The following is a 13211-nucleotide window of genomic DNA, read 5'->3' as shown; positions in this document are numbered from 1 at the left end:
CTTATGTTCTTATGTTCTAAAAGGCCTTGAGTATTACAGTTCTGATTTCACATATTTAACTAGTTTTCCTTTATTTTTCAGATTTACCTCAAGCATCATGTATGAAGAGGGACATAAAAATTAATTGTGCACATTTCAATCTTGTGCATGCAGCATTCTCAAGGATCTGTATGACATTACCCAATTCACCCCTTCTTCAAGCCTGATGCCAAGAGAGGGCAAATGTGTTTCTTAATGGTTTCTAATTACTCTCTGCACTGCAGTTTCTGTAGAATATAAGAATTAGCTGTGTCTGTATTTATTTCAGAACTCTCAAAAACAAACAGAAGTTTTGCAGTGACCCCTACTGGTAGATGTTTGTACTGGATTTGAATTTCAGCGTTAGAGAAGTCTAAAAATACATTTATTTTATAAAGACAATATGGGGGCCTGTGCTATTATAAAATAAACCCCAAATCCAACTCTACTGTATTGTACCCAACTTCTTTTATGCACATTTACACCTACTCTGAGGTAGGTGTAAATGGGTGCATGTATTCTGAAAGTGGACTCTTGCATTTTATAGAATATTCATGTACATTACAACTGTACCCTGCTGTGCCCAAATTATGCCCCTGGGAATGCCTACATGCAACATACAGGAACTGGAAGATGTGGACTAGGGAAGTAGGATTGACTGAGAGCCAAGTTTTAAAGTGCCTATATATATATTTCCAGAATACTCTTTTAATATGATGTATTAACTTGGTGTGCTTTACATTTTTATTTTAGTACATAATTTCCTAGAGTATATATACAGTATGCATAATACCACCAGTAACAGACAGGGCTGTGGAGTCAGTCCACCAAACCTACAACTCTGACTAAGAATCCTCTGGCTTTTATACTGTCCAACTCTGCCCCCTACTGATATTAGGTTTAAACTTTTTTTTGTTTCGGATCTAAAAAAATGGTGAATATATCAATACTTTAAATCCAAGACAAAAAAAATACTTTATACTTATATATAAAAATGTACTAACAAATGTACTAACCTTACAACATTATAATATATGGTATATATACCATTATATTATATATAAGTATAACATTATATTATATATAAGTATAACATTATATATTTACCATATATTATAATGTTGTAAGGTTTTATTTTGAAGCTGGAGTCTGAGTTGGTACATTTTTACAGACTCCGATTTCACCCAAAATTGCTTCCAATTCCCTCTGACTCCACAGTCCTAGTGACAGGCAACTGGTAGACAGTGGAGTCCTTCCTTGTAGTATTCAAAAGTGCTCCCTACACCCCCCCCCCTTTTTATAAGGTTAATGTTCATATAGGGGGGGAGAGCAATCCAGTAAACATTGAGTAACAGAAAAATACAAAAGCTACGATAAGCATATAGCTAAATTCCAGGTGAACAAGTAGGGAAAGCACACATAAAATTATTTCCAACCATCCTGTGAGGATTTATGCCCCATGTGCAGCGGTGGCCAAAAAGCAAACAGTATGCTAGAAATGATGAGGGAAAGGGTGGTAAATAAGACCAGGAATACTATAATGCCTCTGTATCACTCCATGGTGTGATCTCACCTTGAGTTCTGGTTAACGTATCTCAAAAAAGATATAGCGGAATTAGAAATAGTTCAAAGTAGATCTACCAAAATGTTTAAGGGACACTCAATGAAGTTACATGGAACTACTTTTCAAACAAATAAGGAGGAAATATTGTTCAGTCAATGAATAGTTAAGGTCTAGAACTCATTGCCAGATGATGTAGTAGCAGTGGTTAGCATAACTGGGTTTAAAAAAGGCTTGGACAAGTTCCTGGAGGAAAGTCCATAGTCTTTTGAGACAGATATGGTTGAAGCCACTGCTTGCCCTGGGATCAGTTGAATGGAATGTTGCTACTATTTGAGTTTGTGCCAGGTACTTGTGACTTAGATTGGCCATTGTTGTAAACCAGATACTGGGCAAGATGGACCAATGGTCTGACCCAGTATGGCTATTCTTACATTATGGAGTGTGTGTGTGTGTGTTTGTATCATTTTGCTCATGAAGAAATTTTTGCTCACATCAACTAAGTCATTAGAGAGAACACTGTATGTGCCAGGGCTGGCATTAGGGGAGGCAAACAGTGCAGTTGCCCTAGGCCCGTCAGCTCCAGGGGGCCTCGTAGTTCATCATCTCTCCCTTTCTTACCACCCTCATCTGACAGGGTTACCAGCATGGCAGTGATTCTGATATGCTGTCTGTGCTGGCTTCAGAGATTGCCCTTTGCCATAGTTTATAGTTTATTTATTTTTATCCCGCCTTATACAAAGTGGGTCATAACAATTACACACATACATGCTCCACCCAGGTCAAAAACAGGAAGGTGCAGCAGAGGGAAAGCTCCAAGACTGGTGCAGGCAGTGCAGGGTGTTGTTGCTGTTGGCTGGAAGCACAGAGGAACTAAGGGGAAGGGGAATGAGAGAGGGGCATGGAAGTCAGAGCTGGAAAGGGGTGCGAGAATGAGAGAGGGGATGATCCACTGACAACTTTTCACCACCCTTCCAAATTAATTGCTTGCTCACTACTGGCAAATTTGTTCATCTGGCAGCCTTAGTCTAACCCAGGGGTGGGCAATGAGGGCCGGAATCCAGTCGGGTTTTTAGGACTTCCCCAATGAAGATGCATGAGATCTATTTGCATGCACTGCCTCCCATTGTATGCAAAGGGATCTCATGCATATTCATTGGGGAAATCTTAAAAACTCGACTGGATTTCGGCCCTTGTTGCTCACCCCTGGTCTAACCCTACTGCATCTGTAAACAGTTTTAGACCTCATGAAGTTATTGGAAGAAAAGAGAAGCCGCTAGGATTCCACTAAAATCTAGAGCAGAAGTACTCAAACCTTGTTCTAGGGGTCCATGGGCCAGTCAGGTTTTCAGGATATCCCCAATGAATACACATAATATGTAATAATATTGTAGTTCAATGTAACAGTTCAAAAATTGTTTAAATTCAAAAGCTGTTAAATTCAAAATGTGTTACAAATCTCATTGTCAAATTTAATATAATACAAGTGAGAAACCTCCTAAATAACTTCAACTTGTATTTTTGGCCTACTTTAATGAAGCTTAAATTGTTGTCAACAACTCGTCATTTAAATAATTTTGCTATACTCAAAACATAATAATAATTCAATGTAACAGTTTAAAAGTTAAGCTCAAAATTTACAAATCTTTTTGTAAAATGTAATAACAAGTACGTTGTTTTACTTTTTCATATTGCAATTACTACACTTACAATTACACATCACATTCCCCAGACGTAGCTATTAAAATGTATTCCAAATTGTTGTAGCCCAGCTTGACAGGGTGTCAGGTCAAAAGCGCGCTGGGACAAAGGCGCGAGCAGACAACTGAGTGTAGCGCGGAGGCGCAAAGAAAAAGACTGTTTTTAGGGGCTACGACGGGGAGTGTGGGGGGGAACCCCCCCACACTTTACTTTATACAGATCGCGCCGCGTTGTGGGGGCGTTGTGGGGGGTTTGGGGGGTTGTAACCCCCCACATTTTACTGAAAACTTAACTTTTTCCCTGTTTTTAGGGAAAAAGTTAAGTTTTCACTAAAATGTGAGGGGTTACAACCCCCCAAACCCCCCACAACGCCACCGCGATCTGTATTAAGTAAAGTGGGGGGGCTCCCCAACAAAACCCCCGTCGCAGCCCCTAAAAACAGTCTTTTTCTTTGGTGCGCGTCTCTGTCTTGCGCTCAGTTGTCGGCGCGCGCCTTTGTCTTCCGCGTTACTGTCTATGAACCACTTGACAGACTCCTGAAGACCAGAAGCGAAACCCTGAAACTATGTTGAGTTGAACAAGGGAGAATAGTAGGACCCTTGAAGGGGTTAATGAGAGATTAATGCCTGACTTCTGAGAACTTGGACTGACAGCCAAGGAAACAAGTTTGCACAGTTTATTGTTTACATATAAACGGGACTGCCATTTGCAGTTTAAAGACTTTTTGTCCATTCAGTTGGCACAATAGTATGATAATTATGTGTGAGGATTAGGATTTTTTTTAAATCTGTTGAGCTAGGCTAAAACAATTTGTAATAAGTTTAAATGAGTATGTTTGGGGAAAGTGATGTGTGTAATTATAGTATAGTAATTGCAATATGAAAAAGTAAAACAACGTAATTGTTATTAAACTTGACCGTGAGATTTGTAGCAAATTTTTAATTTAACAACTTTGAAACTGTTACGTTGAATTATTATTATGTTTTGAGTATAGGCAAAGTATTTAAGCCCCTCCTTTACAAAGCCATGCTAACGCTTTCAGCACCAGCCACTGCGCTAACAGCTCCAATGCCTATAGAATTCCTATGAGCGTCCGAGCTGTTACTGCCGCAGCCAGCGCTAAAAACGCTAGCAAGGCTTTGTAAAGGAGGGAGTAAATTTCAAGTATGCCTCTGGCTCAGGGGTTGCAGAGAAGGATTTGAGAACGTTATGTCTTGGCAAAATCTCCCATTGAACTGTGGATTTTGTCTTATTTCACAAACTGAAGAAACCCCTGGAAATTTGATGTGGTAGATGCATAGAGGTGTCTGAATTCAAGAAAGCATGGGACAGGCCTGTGGGATCTCTTAGGGAGAGGAGATAATGGATGCTGTGGATGGGCAGACCGGATGGACCATTTGGTAAAGATCTGCCATCATGTTTCTAAATAGTGAGAAACAAACGTGTGTATGTCTGATCAAAACATAAAGTGAAAGAACACCTTTGGTGCTTGTTTTTCTGTGCTTAACTATGAGCCTTTCATAAATTGTAAGTGCAAACCATTTTTGAAAGGCTTATAGTAAAAGCACAGAAGAACAACACCAGTGCGTGCTTACTCTTTCCGTTTTTGTCCGGGCACACAAGAGCCGCTAAAACTTTGTCTGCATGTCTGACATGTTCCTCTCCCTACGTTGAGTTTACTTGTGCAAATTTACTAAGCATATCATTCAGAATGATGTTTAGTCTTATAATATATCTAACTATATTTTGATTATGTATGTTTTTATTGCAACCTGCTTAGGCATTAAGCGGGGAAGAAATTTTTTAAATAAATAAAATTGGGATTTATTAACTGTCTTTATGAAGTGATTCACCTAAGGTGGTGTACAGCAGATTCAGTTTAATATAAAACTTGTAGATTTGTTAACAGCACAGCCATAGTAAAATGAACAAATAGAAGCATAAATACAAACCATGCAGTAAACTCGAAATCAGCAAATTGAATAAACCTAATCATGGGACTATCATGAAACAGTATTTAAAAATATACCCACCCCCTTTATCTAAGTGCACTAGAGGTTTTTAGAACAGGCCAGGCTCTGATGCGCATAGGAATTCTGTGAGCGTTGGAGCATTTATCACATCACCCCTAAAAACCTCTAGCGCAGCTTGATAAAAGGGGGGATAGATATTTAACAGCACTGATATTCAAATAACAGAGATATACATAATACTATGTTAGCATAATACTTAGTGGTGTTAACTTACAGGTTCTGAGTAATTTTTGTAACATAAGAACATAAGAATTGCTGCTGTTGGATCAGACCAGTGGTCCATCATGCCCAGCAGTCCGCTTCCGTGGCGGCCCTTAGGTCAAAGACCAGTGCCCTAACGAGACTAGCCTTACTTGGTTCAGCAGGAACTTGTCTAACTTTGTCTTGAATCCCTGGAGGGTGTTTTCCCCTATAACAGCCTCCGGAAGAGCGTTCCAGTTTTCCACCACTCTCTGGGTGAAGAAGAACTTCCTTACATTTGTATGGAATCTATCCCCTTTTAACTTTAGAGAGTGCCCTCTCGTTCTCCCTACCTTGGAGAGGGTGAACAATCTGTGTTTATCTGCTAAATCTATTCCCTTCAGTATTTTGAATGTTTTGATCATGTCCCCTCTCAGTCTCCTCTTTTCTAGGGAGAAGAGGCCCAGTTTCCCTAATCTCTCACTGTATGGCAAGTCCTCCAGCCCCTTAACCATTTTAGTCACTCTTCTCTGGTTTTGTATTACAGGTACTTCACAATAAACTTGGAACTGGAGAGGATGTATGTTTTTTTTTTTTTAATTGAAATTGGACCAAAATCAGAAATTTTCTTTCTTTTTGTATGGATTTCCCAGAGAAATGCCCATTTTCTACTTTACATAAGAATAGCCATACCGGGGAAGTCCGATGTTCCATCCTGCTTTCAACAGTGGCCAATCCAAGTCACAAGTACCAGGCAGAATCCCAAATAATAGCCTTAACTTTTTTTTTTTTTTTTTTGCTGTTATAGGCTCTTGCACCAGCTTTGAGCGGTGGCGTAGTGACGGAATGGACCCTGGGTGGAAAAATTAAGATGGGCTCCCCCTTTAATGCCATTTCTTCCAAGGTAGTGTGAAGGGAATACCTTAAGACCTCCAGTAAAACAAAACAAAACACCAAACTCTGCTAAAAGCAAACACATTTTAGACTTATATAGAAAATCTGTCACAGTAATATTAATAGAAACTAAATAACAAGATATGGGAGATGCACATTTCCCAGCGCTGACATAATTAATACATCCAAGAAACAAAAATACTTTTTTTTCTTTGTTCTCTAACCATGCTTTGATCTCGGTGTGTCTTTTTCACTTTTTTTCTGCTTTTACTTAAATCTTTTGTCAGGGCATTGAATATCCGGTTTCATTTTTAACTGTGCAACTTAACCGGTTGAGCTGATATTCAGCCCAGAATTCCTGTGAGCATCGGAGTTAATACTGCCACGGCCTGCAACAAAAAGGCCTAATGTAGCTTCGTAAAAGGAAGGGTTAGTGATTGAAGATAAGTCTGCCATTTATATGGCCTCTTTTAACCAGGTACATTAGATAGATTGTGAGCCCACCAGGACAGATAGGGAAAAATGCTTTAGTACCTGAATAAATTCATGTAAACCGTTCTGAGCTCTCCTGGGAGAAGGGTATAGAAAAATGAACAAATAAATAAATAAAACAGTGGATTGGGCCTGAATACCCATGCTTAACTAGTTATGTCGCATGATATAGTTAGTTAGCTGCTAACCACAGGTACCTGGTTACCGCCCACTGCATATCTGTGGTTGGGCCTTAAAATGCTATTTAACCGGCCGGGAGCCATTCCTGGTTAGTTAAATAGTTTTGAATATCAGTCAATATATGTCCATTAAGAAACCAATTTGTATGGAAAAAAAAAAAAGGAAATAGAAGGTAGCATCATTTTTTTTAATTTTATTTTTGCATCCCTAATGAAATAGAATGATTCCAGTTTAATATGATTTTGCTGTGCTTGGATATTTTTCCTTCACTTCCGTGTTCCTGGGACCCTGCTGCAGAAGAAAGCTGCCCCCCTTTCTCTCAAAGTATTTGTCTGTGCTTTTTTTTTTCCCCCCTGAAGCTCCAGTGCCTTCTTTTCTTTTCCCATTTTAGCAACTGACGAAGCATAAAGACAAATGTTGTAGCAAGTCATGTTTCAGTTCACCGATGGCCTTGGTAGGTAGGATCAACTCAAACAGCCCTTTATTTTTTGATTGTTTAAATAAAGGGAGAGAGAACTAGATTACAGCTTTTATTGTCTGAACAACTCACATCACCCTTTTCAAGGGTTGAAGGCCTACCTAATCCCATGGTTAACACATTTTTCTACACAATTATCAAGAAAGAAGATGACAAAAGGCAATAATAGCTTACTGTCCTCTTTTTGCCATCAAGAGTAGATAAGAGCCAGCAGATAAACCTTTATAATGCTCAAGCTGGATGAAAAACCTTTTTCTGGTGTCCTTCATCTTTGACTTCACAAACAAAATGGCAGATAAATTGATTTATGTAGACTTAACTTGCACAATTAGAGGGCAGTGTGCATCATAATTGAGGGCCAGATTCTCAAAACTTACCATGCCCTTAACACTGGTCACAAAACTGGTTCCAGCCAGTTTATGGTACCAATATTTTACTACCTGATTATCAGAATGGCTTACCGTGGTCTTTTCTGAGCTTCCTAATAGCCTCCAACTCTGCCATGAGGTCATTAATATTAAAATTGTAGTAAAATTAGTTCATTAATATTTAAATGAGTACTCCGGGTGCTTCTTTATCAGCACAGGGTTATTCTCCAAGTGAAGCATTGGCTTTTAACGACCACAAATTACTGGCTGGGCTGGAGGTGCCGGTACTCTGAAAAGCGTATCTTAGGTGTGTGTTTCTGGCTGTGGCTCATGATAAAAATGAAAAAAACACACTTTGATGGGAAAAAAATCTCAAAAGCACGCATCTCGAGTGTGTGTATTAGAGGCATGTATTAAACACGTGTCTTATATGTGCTTATTGAAGCCAAAGATTGCACCTCCCTTCCCTTCCATCCAATAGCACCGGCACGCCTATGACTGACACAACGAAATAATGTTGCTGGTAGTTCACCTCCCCTCCTATCCACCCATGCCTCTTTCCATGGACTATTCTGTGCATGTGCCAATCACTATTACCAGCAACTCATCTCATGTAAATATGGTGATCCTCTGCAAACCTCCACAAACCCCATTTGCATGTGTGGTTCTTTGAGAATTACTCATCTTTTTTGAATCATTATGTGTACGGCCGCTACAGCAACCTGTCGGATTTTACCAGTGACATTAGAGAATCTGGCCCTGAGAGGAACAAACTCAAAGCTTTATTCTCTAATGTATGTTAATAAACATACAATATATTAACCTGGAACCTATCATGCCCTTACAGCACAGGCCTACATAAGGCTTCAAGACTAAGGGCTAGATTCACTAAGGGCACGGATCTGATCTGATCCGTGAGGGAGGGATCGTATCCGTGTCCGGGGGGCTGATTCATGGATCGGAATCACGCCCCCAACTGTGCGTCTGGATCGCTCTAGCTATCCCGACGCATGCGCAGACCGTCTGTAGATGGTCTGCGTATGCGCTGGCCCTCCGTGCCCAGCAGAGAAGGAAATTTCTTTTTTTTTTGCTGCTTTTTCTTCTCAAGCCCGTGGTTTTAATCCACTTTAAGCCCGTGGGTTAAAACCACAGGCTTGCACTGCGGGGGGAGGTGCAGGAGAGTCAGGGCGGCAGGAAAGATTCAGGGCAAGAGCAGGCGAGTCGGGGCAGCAGGAGAGATTTGGGGCATGAGCAGGTGATGGGGCAGAGAGCAGATCGTGACAGGCAGGAGATCGGGGCTGAGAGCAGAGAGCAGGACGTCAGAAGGCAGGGCAGTCGGAAAGGACCTGAGCGACTGGTCCTCAGCAGTCGCTTATTTTTGGATCAGTCAGCCCAATCGGTGTCCCTCTTGTTTTTTAATGAATCGCTGCCTGCCTACATTTGAATGCCATTCCCCCTCATTTGCATGCGCGGATCAGAGATGATCAGGACAGAGGTTAGTGAATCAGGTCAGAGGGAAATCAGGTCGCAAAGGGGTCAGAAGTTGATCGGTGGGCTTAGTGAATCTAGCCCTAAGATATCTTTTGTACTGCCTACACTTTTCTGCTTCTCTCAGCATTTGCACAATATAGAGCAGAGATACAGGCAGTTCCCCAGTTAAGAACGAGTTATATATTTAAAGCTGTTCTTAAGTCAGATTTGTATGTAACTCAGAACTTATAGATTTTAAGGTTCTTGCTGCTTACCTCTGCTCCCAGCTGACAAAAGGGCCAATTGTCCCTACCACTGTTCCCGCTAAGGTACAGCATGCACAACCACACACTGTTCTTAATGTGGCCGTGCATCATTCCTGAATCTCCAGCAGGAGAATTGTAGGAGTCTATGCCAAATGAAGCCATGACCACGTTCTTAAGTACGAGTTGTACTTAAGTCAGGTATCTGTAACTCAGGCACTGCCTGTACTGAGCTGGAATGGTGCCTTAGAAGTAGCTATACCCTTAACTGGCCAATACTGTATGTGTGGGATTTATGTTTGTAATTAATTATGCATTATTGCTGTTCCCCACTAGAAGCATTTTGTAATTACCAGTATTTAGCAGGATAAAAACTGAACTAATCTAATAATATAAATTTGGAGTATATATATATATATATATATCTATATCATGCTACATCACCTAATATTGATCAGGATCAGGACCCATTGACTAATTTTACTGTCTACCAAGAAACAGTGGCTTTACAGGGTTTTCTAGGAGCTCTGTTCACAAGTGCTGTCAGCACCATGAGAGTTAGATCTCTGATAATGAGGATATAGAAAAGGCCTGTTCTATGTCATGGTGTAACAAGGATATGGGACACTGATCCAGGATTAATCTCAAGATTGTATTCAAAGGCCAGCACTTTTTTCATTACCGAGATCTCCAAGGAATTGTAACCAACTGTAAAAAGATGAAGACAAGCTAGGGACAGGTGCTAGAGTTGTTCAGAGACCCTGTTGGTCCCACTGCCATAATTCTTATGTACATTTTTAAATGGTTCCAGCTGGTAGCGAGATCCTTGAGTAGAGGATAATTCTTGCATGATGGGGGTACACAAATTACTTTGGGGGATCAGTAGGACACTGCAATCAGGTAATGAAAAAAGTGCTGGCCTGCATCATCTCAAAAAAAGCCCTGTGTATCGTAATGAGCACCGTCACTATGGGCTCTGATCAGTGGCGGTTAGTAAGGGGGGCGGTCTGCCCCAGGTGCGGTCAGGGTAAGGGCACTGGCACCCATCCTCCTCTCTGCCCCCCCCCCAATCTCCCTGCTACAAGCATGAAATCCTTCCTTTCCCTCATACCTTTTAAATTTTCCATGGGCGAGCATATACCTGTACAAATTTTTGATGTGGGGAATTTTTGTTGGGTAAGGGCTGTAGCCTTCCTTGCTTAGAATGGCTAGTAGGAATAATGAGGCGATTGTGCCTCTTTTATATGCTTTGGTGAGACTATTTAGAGAAGTGTAGAAAAGAGTCAAAGTACATCACATTAAGTATGCAGCAAAAAGCACCTATGACCATCCAGGTTAGGAACAATCAAATAACTTTTATTGCTGGGCCTGCAGATGCTAACGTTTTATTTTGATGCTGTATGCTGTACCTTTGCATTTATCGGTGTTTTCTTAACAATGAAGTGTTTTTTTTTTAACATTCACATTTGCATCTTTACACTTTTGACCCCCGAGGAAGATTTTTTTTTTTTTTTTTGCTGAAACACAGCTTGTGTCAGGTCCAGCAATAAAAGTTTTTTGATTGTCCATAACCTGGATGAGACTATTTACAGCAGTGGTTTTCAACCCAGTCCTCAGGGATCAGCTAGGAAGTTGAGTTTTCAGGATATCAATCACGAATATGTATGAGACTTATTAGCATTCACGTCTTCCATTGCATGCAAATATATCTTATGCATGTTCATTGTGGGTACCCTGAAAATCTGACTGACCAGGTAGTCCCTGAGGTCTGGGTTGAAAACCACTGCTTTAGATTACTTCTAAATCTATCCGCTTTCATCTTTATCTTATATCCCTTTGTTTTTCACCTTTGCATATCTCTTCCAATGCATATGTATTGAAATTTTTCTGACCCCCTATAGTTTATGATGACCACTGCCCATATTAGAGCTTTTTCCTGGACCAACTCCATCCTGTTTGTTTTTGAAGGTTCCGTCTTCAGAATTGTATCCATTACTCTAAATTGATTTTTGACTCAGTTCACAGGGAGCACCTGGCCGAAACACGGTCGGGTCTATGCCACATTTATATTGTACAATTTGCATTATTGTACATTTTATTGTGTATACCACTGCACCATTTTTCAAATAAACGGTATAACAAGATCCCAGTTCCACTTCTTCTTTTTGTCAAATTAAACCCATGGCCTTGCATATGTTCAATCATTTTATTCTTTATAATAGTTTCTACCATTTTGACTAGCCCTCACACATTAGGTTCACTGGTTTGTAGTTTCCTGAATCAGCCTGGAATCCTTTTTAAAATCTTTGTGTTGGGCACCTTCACGTTTTCAGTTTTTTTAAGTTCATTAAGCTAAGTTTCTATTGGATTTATAGGGTTAAATAAAGAGGAGTTAAACTCAGGTCTCCTTTTACGAAGCTGCGTTAGCGGCTTCATCGCACACAACTTTTTAGCGTGCGCTAGCCAAGAGGAGGCGGTAGCGGCTAGCAAATTAGTGCATGCTATTATGCGGCTTCGTAAAAGGGGCCCTTAGTAGCTAGACTAGTAACAACTCAGTTTTCAAATTAGCTTTATTTGAATTTTATTACAGCATAATTTTATATACATTTGTCACTCTATGAAACTTAAGACTTTCTAAAGATGGCATTACACAGAAATATCATGACAAGTATTTAAATCATTCCTTTCCTTTAAAATGACAGTAAACAGATTTTTGCATTAAGATTAAAATTCCCTGTTTAATTTCAAGAGTTAGCTTCTTAGGATGATATTTATATAGGAGCATTCAACTCTCCTGCAAAATCAGATAATATATAAAACACATGATTATCTCTATAAATAAATCTATCCAGAAAACAAACACACAGAGTTAGTGTTTATGGTTTCTTCCCCCACCCCCAGCTCTAATATGCTAATTTTCCCCTAGTAACTTCTATAGCTCAATTGTACCTGCTCACTACAGGGCTAGAGCACAATAAATTCTCATTCAGTTACCCAAAGTTACTCCTCTCCTATATTCCCAAAATGTATTTCCTCTCCCGGCCCAGTCACTGCAATGACAGCTAACCGTGGCTCTCCCTGTAAACACATACCACCTTTGAGTAGAAGTAGGTGGCAATCGAAATGCGTTCCATAGTATCCCCAGTGCTGGCTAGCCCAAGGAGAAAGAGCTGGCTCCGGACAGATTAACGAGCAGTACAATCTCTGGCCATGTGCTGTATTCTGGACCAATCCTAATAATGATAAATATAGCCAGTAGCATCAGTACCCATTTTTTTCTTTATTAGCGATTAGTTCTCTCTATGCAAAGGGGTGAGGTGGGGCAATTAGCTCTTCTGTAAACACTCCCCCGCCTCTATTTGAGTATCAACAAAAAAGTGCAAGTATCAAAGAATGTGGGTAAGATGGACAAAAGGTTTGTTTCTCTTTTGTGTCTCTGGTAAACAAGCTGAGTACGTTGGACTTTGGCCAGGATTCACTAACCTGTCTGATCAGGCCTGTCCCAAACACGCCTGCCTTCCAGCCCCGAACCCAAACACCCTGCCTGCTTGCCCCGACTCTCCCACTCTTCCC

Source organism: Geotrypetes seraphini, chromosome 15 (assembly GCF_902459505.1).
Source record: "Geotrypetes seraphini chromosome 15, aGeoSer1.1, whole genome shotgun sequence".
Classification (NCBI taxonomy): domain Eukaryota; kingdom Metazoa; phylum Chordata; class Amphibia; order Gymnophiona; family Dermophiidae; genus Geotrypetes; species Geotrypetes seraphini.
The sequence above is the reverse complement of the archived record's forward strand: the minus strand, read 5'-3'. Positions refer to the sequence as shown.